Source organism: Lissotriton vulgaris, chromosome 5 (assembly GCF_964263255.1).
Source record: "Lissotriton vulgaris chromosome 5, aLisVul1.2, whole genome shotgun sequence".
Classification (NCBI taxonomy): Eukaryota; Metazoa; Chordata; class Amphibia; order Caudata; family Salamandridae; genus Lissotriton; species Lissotriton vulgaris.
In genome coordinates, this window is record NC_141693.1 from 1227423797 (window position 1) to 1227433211 (window position 9415).

Genomic DNA, 9415 nt, shown 5'->3' on the forward strand with positions numbered 1-9415 from the left:
CCTAACATACACTGTGCATACAGTATATTTAATCTGGTGCTTTAATTATAGGCTGTTTTAAAGTATTCTGATAAAAATTGAATCGTGCTGAAGACAGCCTTGATTGGTGTTGGATCGAGGACCCGGAAGTCTGCACACCTAGCAGACAGAGATAAAGCACCTTGTCAGAATTTTTTGCGTTTTCCCTACAGGTGGTGTTTTTTGGCCTGTGGCAGGGTCAGTCACATGTCCTGGATTCCTGGCATTTAATTGAGTCTATCCCAGTTCTGCGCCCCAGTGTTTCTTGTGCCCCACCTGGCACACATCATGTCGGAGGATGGTGATGACGTTAACATTTTGCCACCCCCCCTGGAAAAATGTCTGCGGACGCACATGGCAGTGGCCCACCCAAATGCACCCTTGGCCCACCCGTATAAAAATTCCTGGAGCTAGGTTTTATCTATACTCAGCTTCTGCTCTCTCGTGTCCTGACACAGACAGCCTTGGACATACAGGAGCCATCACGAAGGCAGCCGTTAATTATTTGATACAAAAACCTCGACTAACTTCCCCCGGGCCTCGAATATGGACACCTCATATTCTGTAACACATACAGCTGCTGACTCTCTAAGATCAACATCTACTGTCTGTCTAACACAGACGACCTCTCACAGACGTGACTCTCTAATGCACTCGCCGACTCATCTATGATGTTCTTTTAGTTGGGGAGAAGAGTCTGCAGTATTAAAGAGTCAGGGGCCACTTAGGTGATAGATAAGTTCTTTACTCAGCGTCAGGCCCTGGTTACAGCCACAGCATCCTTAGCACCTGTCAGGGCGTCATCCTCTCGCCAACTCTAAAATGGCTGCCAGGCTGGCCGCAGCACGTCACAGGCCAGCAACCTTCCACGCGTCACCGCGTTCTCTCAGCAGACACACTCAGCATTCCACAGCAACAACCTTTGAATCCCTCATAGAGACTGCCCTAGGCTCTCCATAAAGAGCGCCGTCAACTGTCTCGAACAGACTGAGTCAGGCTCGGGCCTGTGTGACTAAAGGAAGTGAGGTAATCCGTCTGGCAAGGATCGCCATTGTCTTTGGAAACACTGCAAACAGACTTTAATGTGAGCTCACCGAACCACCAATGACGTCGTTCTTAGGCTTGGAATTCAGGGGGTAGCAAAGGCAAGCAATGATGATTAACTCTAGAGGGTCGTGTAGATGAAAGACTTAGTCCATTCACCGCACGCTTTACTCATAATAAATAGAATATCCAGGCAGTGTTACTCTTTTGAGTAAAATATATGTCTATGCATATTATTTTATTATTACATTTATTATGAAGATAATGTTCTGAATATTTTAATAAATTCTATTTCACATTCCGTATTCTCCAAATATATTTCCTGTTACTTAGTAACTCTTCTATTCTCTCCAGGAACACACTCTTTCAAGAATGCAGGTACAATGGAAATATTATTTAGTTTAGGTTTTTTAAGGTGTTACATAGAACACAGATTGTCATTTTATGATAATGTGGAGCAGTGACGTCATTATAGCCAACACAGCATCTCAGGAGAGTCGGTGCCACCAGCACAGTCCAGCACCGGATTCCGTTTTTGTTTCTTCAGTCCCTGTGGCTTGTGCAGCCCAAGGGTCTGCACTGCTGAGCACGGGTGGATGCAGACGGTTCAATGGGCACCAGCCCAGGAAGGAGCAGCAGTGGCAGTTTGAAGACAGGTGGGAAAGTGGGCAGTGAGCAGCGACAAGGCAGAGGCCTGCAACTCTAAGAGGCGAAATAATCTTTAGCAGCAAAGGTGGATGGGTGGGCATAGCCCCAACCGGAAGTTAGGTTGCAGAAGAACAGAAGGTGCAATGGTAAGGTGCTAGCGGACATAGGAACCACATTTACACAATAGTTTCCCCAAGAGTGTTGGGAACTCAGGTCTGACATTGAAGATGATCACAGGGCTGCGCCATGATGAGGAGTCTGGCACAGTGGCACTAAGTGTGTAAATATTTATCAAGGACCCCCTGAGTGCATGGAAATAGAGTTCCTAGACCTGGGAAAAGCAAATAATTTGATATGTATCAATCTAGGCAACAGAACGTAATAAGTGGTCGAAATGAACTGAGCTAAAACATTGTTTTTTTGTAAAAAGGGAGGGTTCAATTTTATTCACAAATTTTTAAAACACATTGAAATGATAATACACATTCACAAATTATAATTAACGTATGTGACTTAATAGATTGAGAATACACAACAACACTGTTAAAAAAGGGGGCAAATGATCCAACAAATAAAGGTTACATAAAATAAACACAATTATTAAGAGAGAAAAATGTGGCTAAATTAATCTCTACGCGCGTTTCGGCGAACCAGCGCCTTCTTCTGGAGCAGCCACGATAGTATTTTAAAGACACGAAATGTATTAATGCTAATTGATGTCGCAATCTGGATTATCTGTACAATGAGTTTCTTTTCTTTGTTTATGTGATGAAGATATTCTATTTTAGTTGAGATTCGCAGATGGATATTCCATAGTCACTGATGTAATTAGTTGGTCTTGATTGTTGATTTTAAATTTCTATATTTCCTTAATTAAGGAGTAGGATTTCGGTTAGACCCGCCGGCCGGAGTTAAAAGTAATGGCCACAATAATGCGTATTTATGTGAAACCGAGAAGATATAATCCTCCTGATGTGGGGATAATTAATGGCGATGATTGCCTTTTTACTTGTGCTCAAAAGCGGTCGATTTCAGATGGTTTAAAATAACTCTCTGTCCAATTGATATCAACAGGGCTCCAAAATTCCGGCGGCGGGACACGGGGGTTCTATGCTCCTTCCACGAACGATGGCACTAAGGTCACACAAGGATACTGGTTTGTCAGGCACTAAGGATTCACTGAGTGCAATGCTGATGGGCTTTTGGGCATATCGCCAATATCGGCAAACCCCCCAGCAACACTGATAAATGCAGTGGCGGCTGTTCCCAGGAGGAAGTAGTGGGCGGGGGATACAAAAAAAATCACTTACCAACCAGCCGGATGCCGCCTCTCCTGCGTCCTCTTCTTTCTGTGGAAGCAGGAAGCACCCAGGCTCCCTTAAGCCAATCATAATGCTGCAATGGGGCATTGTGATTAGTCTGAGTGCTGTGTTTTGGCACTCAGACAGGGACTCCACAGCCAGGTGAAAACATGGAAAATGCGCATGACTGTTTGCCAGCCCAAGAGGACCAGCAAGACCGTCATGCGCACTTACAGTGCCACCACTCTCCCCCTGCCCCGCCCATCCCAGCGCCAGCCTGCAAAACTGCCTCAGCACTGAAAAAAAATGCTAATACCATTGCATTATTATCTTTTTGTTTTTCCTTTTTTGCAGTGCTGAAAAGCACTACGTGACCCACAATGATGAAATCATTCAGACTACACACATTGTTATGTGGAAATAATTTTGCTGCAGGTTTATTTACAAAATGAAATATGACAAATGGTGGGTTGATGTACGGGTGATCCAGGGGCAGGCAGAGTGGAGTACCTACAGCCGGGGTCGGTAGTGGGAGTACCTGCCGGGAGGTGATGTGGGAAGGGGGAGGGGCAGGGTGGGGGGTAGTAAACTATGGATGATGGAGGTGTACAGGTAAGTAAACATATAAATAAATAACGAATTTCATTGCGCGCACTGCATCGCATTTGGGGATGCAGTGCACGCAACAAAATTCGTTTTATTTATTTATATGTTTACTTACCTGTAAAAATCCGTAAACCATAGTTTACTACCCCCCACCCTGCCCCTCCCCTCCCCATGTCACCGCCTGGCAGGGACTCCCACTACCGCCCGCGGCTGAGTACCTAAGCTGCCCTCCCGCCTGATGAGCCAATTGGCACCGGGAGCCTCTCCATTCAATGCTTCAATTGCAGTTTTGGAGATTTCCTCCCTTACAGACCATGGACCACCCTCCAGAAGTAGAACTCATACCGTTTGGAGGGTGGAGTGTCACCAGGCATGCCCCCAGTTTCTAAGGCTTGCACCCACCAGAGGGGGTAAAGGGGAGCCATCACTTGCATCCTGGGGTCCAGCTGCAAAGACTGCCGGGTTTTTGGCATAGCGCACCCCAGCTGTGCTCTCTGAAATGGTACCCTTGCATACCAAATTACCTGTAGATCGCCCTGTAACTCCGCCTGTAACACAAATAAACAAGCATGGTCAGCAGGAAAATCACTCCGCTGGCCCACTGGGTATGGGATAGGGCAGGTGGCAGTGTGTCCAGTGGTGGTGAAGGGGGCAGCACATGGATGGGACAGGTATAAATACCTTGTTGCCTACCCCCCTGCGCTGGAGGTGATGCAGGGAGCACGCCAAATGCACCAGCAGCGCCCCTGGAGGGTCGGTCCAGGGGAGTGGACTGTGTGGGAAGTATGCCTGAATGTGGCACTATGGGGCTGCCCTATTAGAATGGCGCCCTGCGTGCGCCCCGGGCAGCCGCAATCACAAAATACAAGGGCATCAGGTTGCATCCAGCAAATCTCACAGTGTAGAGGCAGAGGTGAAACACATGGGCACTCTTCATGTCAGTGCCACTCACAGGGTACATGCAGGTTAGGCTGAGCAGCCAGAGCAGGTTCTGGTCTCAGCTCTCCAACCAGTCCTCACTGCCTGGTGCTGTAACACATCTGGCCTCTAGATGCAGTGTCTGCACGAAGGACAGTCCTCCACATTTTGCTCCTGCTGCTGAAGTAGACAGTGGCTTCCTTAGACTAGTGTTATAGTTAGGCCTTCCACCTACGTCTACACAGATGTGGAGCGCTCAGTAAAAGGTAAAGGCTGGACATGATACCGTCTTCAGATTATACCCAGTCTTGGGCTAGTTGGCCCAAATCCAACTTTCCACTCTGATTTAAAGTCCACACCAACCTTAACCACATGGCTGCTAGGCGTTTTCCCGTCCTGTGCTGCAAATTGTTGTTTTACTTTATTTCATGACGAGCTGGCCTTGTCATCAGCGCACGGCAGGTAAGCGCCATGACGAGCCCAGCTCGTCATTAGCCTCGAAGGGGTTAAGAGGTGAAAAAATCCAGACAAAATGTATTTTTTTCAGGTGTGCCGCAGGCCCCATGATAATTAGCCAGGGAGGAGTTGTCACACTCAGGCTGTGTACAGGCTTTCAGAACACTCTCTGGCCAATCAGGAGGGGTTGTTGGTGTCTCCCTTCACTGGCGGGAGAGAGCACAGGATGCAGGGCTAAGGAGGTAATCAAATCATGTGTGCAGGCTGAGCCATGCCTTTAGCCCCTTCAGGGAAGGGGTGGGGGAGTCAAGGGAGACACACAGGGGGTGTGTAGGGAGGAGAGGGAGACAGCAGCACTGACTGCCAACTAAACGCTCTGAGTGGTCTTCAACCTCAAGTTCTCCCTGCCACCTCCCTAGCACCCCAGTGCTCTCATGCACACGAGTGCGAACAGTGGGGACCGCGGAGCCCATTCTTTACCAACTACATAGATGTAATCAAGAGACCCCAAGGGCTGCCTCCCTGCTGGGTCTCAGGCCCAAAGGACTGTATCCCACCACTAGCAACAGCTGGCATCGACCACTGCTAGCGCCATGGCCTGCTGTTGGGGGTGGTGGCGACCTGTGTCAAAGTCAGTGCTCCTTTCATGGGAACCCGCATATATCCAACACAGTGGGACTCAGCTATGGTCTTCTGCATTAGGAAACAATGACACCGTGAGGAGCAGGCCCTCACGGGGAGACCGCGCCAGGGACTACCATCCTCACAGGTACTCACTCTCTATACCGCCTTCATCTCCCTAGCGCCGAGAGCCTCCAGCTTTCGTTTAAGGGCGGACATTGACCTCCTAATGCAGACATGACCTTCCAATACAGAGAGCCTCGGATTCTATAACACCTGCAGGCAGGCGCGCAACACCCATTGGACTAACCGGGCTTCAGCCACCACCACCCCAAACCCCCCCCCCCCCCCCCCCCACCCCCCCGTCGTGTGTGGCAGGCCGGGATGGGACAGATCCCGGGCACACACAGAGCCGCACCCGAACGTTTCACAGGTCTTTAAAGTACCATTTGAATGCTAATTAGGCCTTGCTGTTGTTTCAACCCTTGTTGGAGCCCTGCAGCTCCACTCTGCCTACTGATTAAAGGTTCAGCTCCCCACGAAATTTTTTCTTATGCAATCCCCCCCCCCCCCCCTCCCCCCCGAAATTTGGCTCTAGTTGCGCCTCTCCCTGCAGGCCTTGTGACTTGCTAACGCCGCCCCAGTCTCTCCACCAGCAGCCTTGGACCCTAACACAGAGTGCCTCGAATTCACTAAGAAGGCAGCCGTCTACTCTCCAGCAGAGACGGCCTCTGGCTTATTATTGCAAACTGCCTCTTACTCCCTAATACAGGGCGTCTGATCCCTCACAAGGGCACCATCCGACTCCCCAAAAAAGGGAAAGCATCGTTTAGTAGTGCACGCAAGAAGCGAACACTCGCAGAGGCCAGTTCAGAGAGTCCGTGACTCCTTAATACGGGCAGCTATTGATTGATTGATGCCCGCAGCATTTCACCTCCACATGCCGACACCTCTGGATTCCGACTGTAAACAGCATCGGCTCAGAAGCATTAGGCATGAACTCCCAGCAAGGCATTCATCACAGTGGTGCTGGGACACTTTTTAGGGTGGGGTGCTGGCCAGAGACAACAGTTACTAGGGTGGGGTTGCTAGCCAGAGACAACAGTTATTAGGGTGGGGTTGCTGGCCAGAGACAACAGTTATTAGGGTGGGGTTGCTGGCCAGAGACAACAGTTATTAGGGTGGGGTTGCTGGCCAGAGACAACAGTTACTAGGGTGGGGTTGCTGGCCAGCGAAATCCCCTGATTCAAATGTCTTGACTGATATATATTTTGAGTTAAGTGTAATTTACTTTGGAAAGCAACCATATCTTTATTTACTTATGTGATAGAAAATCTCTGGAATACTGTAGACTACTTTCACTAGCACCCCAGTATAAGGGCCACTGGTTACAATTATACCCTTTATGCACTAAGAGGAAGGAGTAGTAAACGCAGCCTTTATTTTAAAAAAATGAGCACACTGTCAAAGGAAGTTGCTCTTCGTGAAACAGTTTGTCCTTAAAGACACAGTAAATGCTTCCAAGCCAAATAAGTAAAGGCCTCTGCTTTATTTCCCCATCGGAAGCCCTTAAGGGGTCTACGGGGGTGCTGCAGCACCCCCCGCACTCCTAATTCCAGCGCAACTGATGTATTTAATCCATGGTTCCTCAATGTCTTTTTAGCGAGCAATTAAAGAAAGCCCAGTAGAGCGTGCACAGTATACATTTCAATTACAACCATGTTAGAATAAAATTATATTTATCTTCCCCATGCTCTATTTTATTGTATCGTTGATCCTTATCGATAAAGATAACTTTAAAAAAGAATCTTACCGGTGCAGTTATTAGGAGAACAAATGCTTCTGCGAGAGTAGATGTCAGCCCAAGTGATGCACAATACGGCTGGTTATAGGGCGTGAGCGAGAGAGCATCAGGGGAGGAGCTGCCGCAGTCAGACAGTCAGACAGTCAGACAGTGTTTTCACAAAAGGGTGGTGGCTCCATCCGAAAAATAGACCAGCTGCATTGCGCCTCTCGGACACCAGGGGTCGCTGGCCTTTCGGCCAGATACTAAGCAAATTGCCCGATACGAACTGCATTAGAGGTCAAACAGACAAACAGGCTACTGTAAACAAAGGCCCAGCGTCACCATGAGTCAGTGGAGCGGTGCAGGAATAGGTGTATATGGACACGCCTTCCCACACCAGGCTGCCGGACTGCAGAGTCTGACTTGCGATGCCTCCAGACTACCGACTGGAATTTTAATGCTCATGTAAAGCTCTCTGCTACCCCTGGGTCTTGCAGCGCTATATAAAACGTTTCAAATACATAAATAAAAGAGTGAACTACAGAAATCGTGAGGCTCCCAAGTCCAACAGCTCCTGTCTCAATAAAATAGCAGCTGCTGACTAACCAAACAAGCAAACTGCAGTCAGTGATTGTTTGTAAACAAACTAAAACACATAGGTGCAGGGTCGCAATGGTCGCTGCTGAGTGCTGGAAATGCCTAATGAACAGGCTGTTCCGTTTTTATTCCACACCTGCTATTTTTTCCTCATCGCCATTCACATCCCTCTTTCTCCTTTTTTGGGTTTCGACTACCAGACAGCTGTCCCTATTGTGGGAATTGGAATTTACAGTCAGTGACGTAGCAAGGTCAGGTGGTACCCGGTGCGGAAAATATCTTGTCAACCCCGCTTGACAAAATGACAAAAAAAATTGCCATTTTGTCACCCCCCTCAGTGATGACAGCCAGGGCGGCTCGCACCCCCTTCCTACGCCACTGTTTACAGTGGGTTTACAGTCTGCCCACTGCTTGCCATTTCTTGGATTTATTGTCACTCTCGTTTACTTGCTTCTTATTTTTTGTCTTGCATTGGCTTGTTTTTCTTTTCTTATCTTTGACCCGCCCCTCGCCACCCTTGCACATGCAACTCCTGCAAGTTTGACGGCACAAAAACCAATTCCTCACCCACTAACACCAAACATAGATCTGACGCCAACCACCTAAAATGCATCCTACTCAACACCCGATCGGTCCACAGCCACGCCATCGACCTTTGGAATCTACTAGACACCATCTCTCCAGATGTCGCCTTCCTAACAGAAACTTGGATGAACGCCTCTTCAGCCCCAGACATCACCATAGCCATCCCGGAAGGCTACAAGATTATCCGAAAAGATCGCACCATCCAAACAGGAGGAGGCATCGCCATCGTCCATAAGAACTCCATCCGCATCTCAACCAGCTCGGACGTCAACCTCTCTAGCGCCGAACACCTTCACTTCCAGATCCACACCGACCCCAAGACCACACTCAGAGGCACCCTCCTCTACAGGCCACCAGGACCCCGTGCACAATTCACTGAAGACATCACTGATTTTATCACCCAACACGCCCTCTCCTCCGAGGACTACATCCTATTGGGAGACCTCAATTTTCACCTGGAAAAGAGCAACGACAACAACACCACCACCCTTCTGGACAATTTCGCCAACCTCGGACTCAACCAACTTGTTAATACACCCACACACCACGCAGGACACACTCTCGACCCTATCTTCACCTCCAGCAAACATATCTCCTTCAGTCACACCACAGTTCTCCAATGGATGGACCACAGCTGCGTTCACTTCGTTTACAATAAGACCACAACCCACAACCATCCTCAACCTACCCTGCGAAGAAACTGGAACAAAATCACCATCGACCAGATCTCCACATCGCTTCTTCAAAACCCCCCTGCCTACTCATCGAACCCCAACCAAGCAGCCATTAACCTCACTCAATGGCTAAGCAACACTGCCGACAACCTAGCACCTTT

General features: G+C 48.7%; 1 protein-coding gene across 1 annotated transcript in view; it reads right to left on the minus strand.

The window, feature by feature from the left end:
- TPPP2 (tubulin polymerization promoting protein family member 2) overlaps positions 1–7557 on the minus strand; it is a 91596-nt gene extending 84039 nt beyond the window's left edge. Inside the window, exon 1 of the mRNA XM_086923059.1 lies at positions 7426–7557. The gene's annotated coding sequence lies outside the window, so the exon portion shown is untranslated. The remainder of the gene's footprint in view (positions 1–7425) is intronic.
- Positions 7558–9415: the final 1858 nt, after the last annotated feature.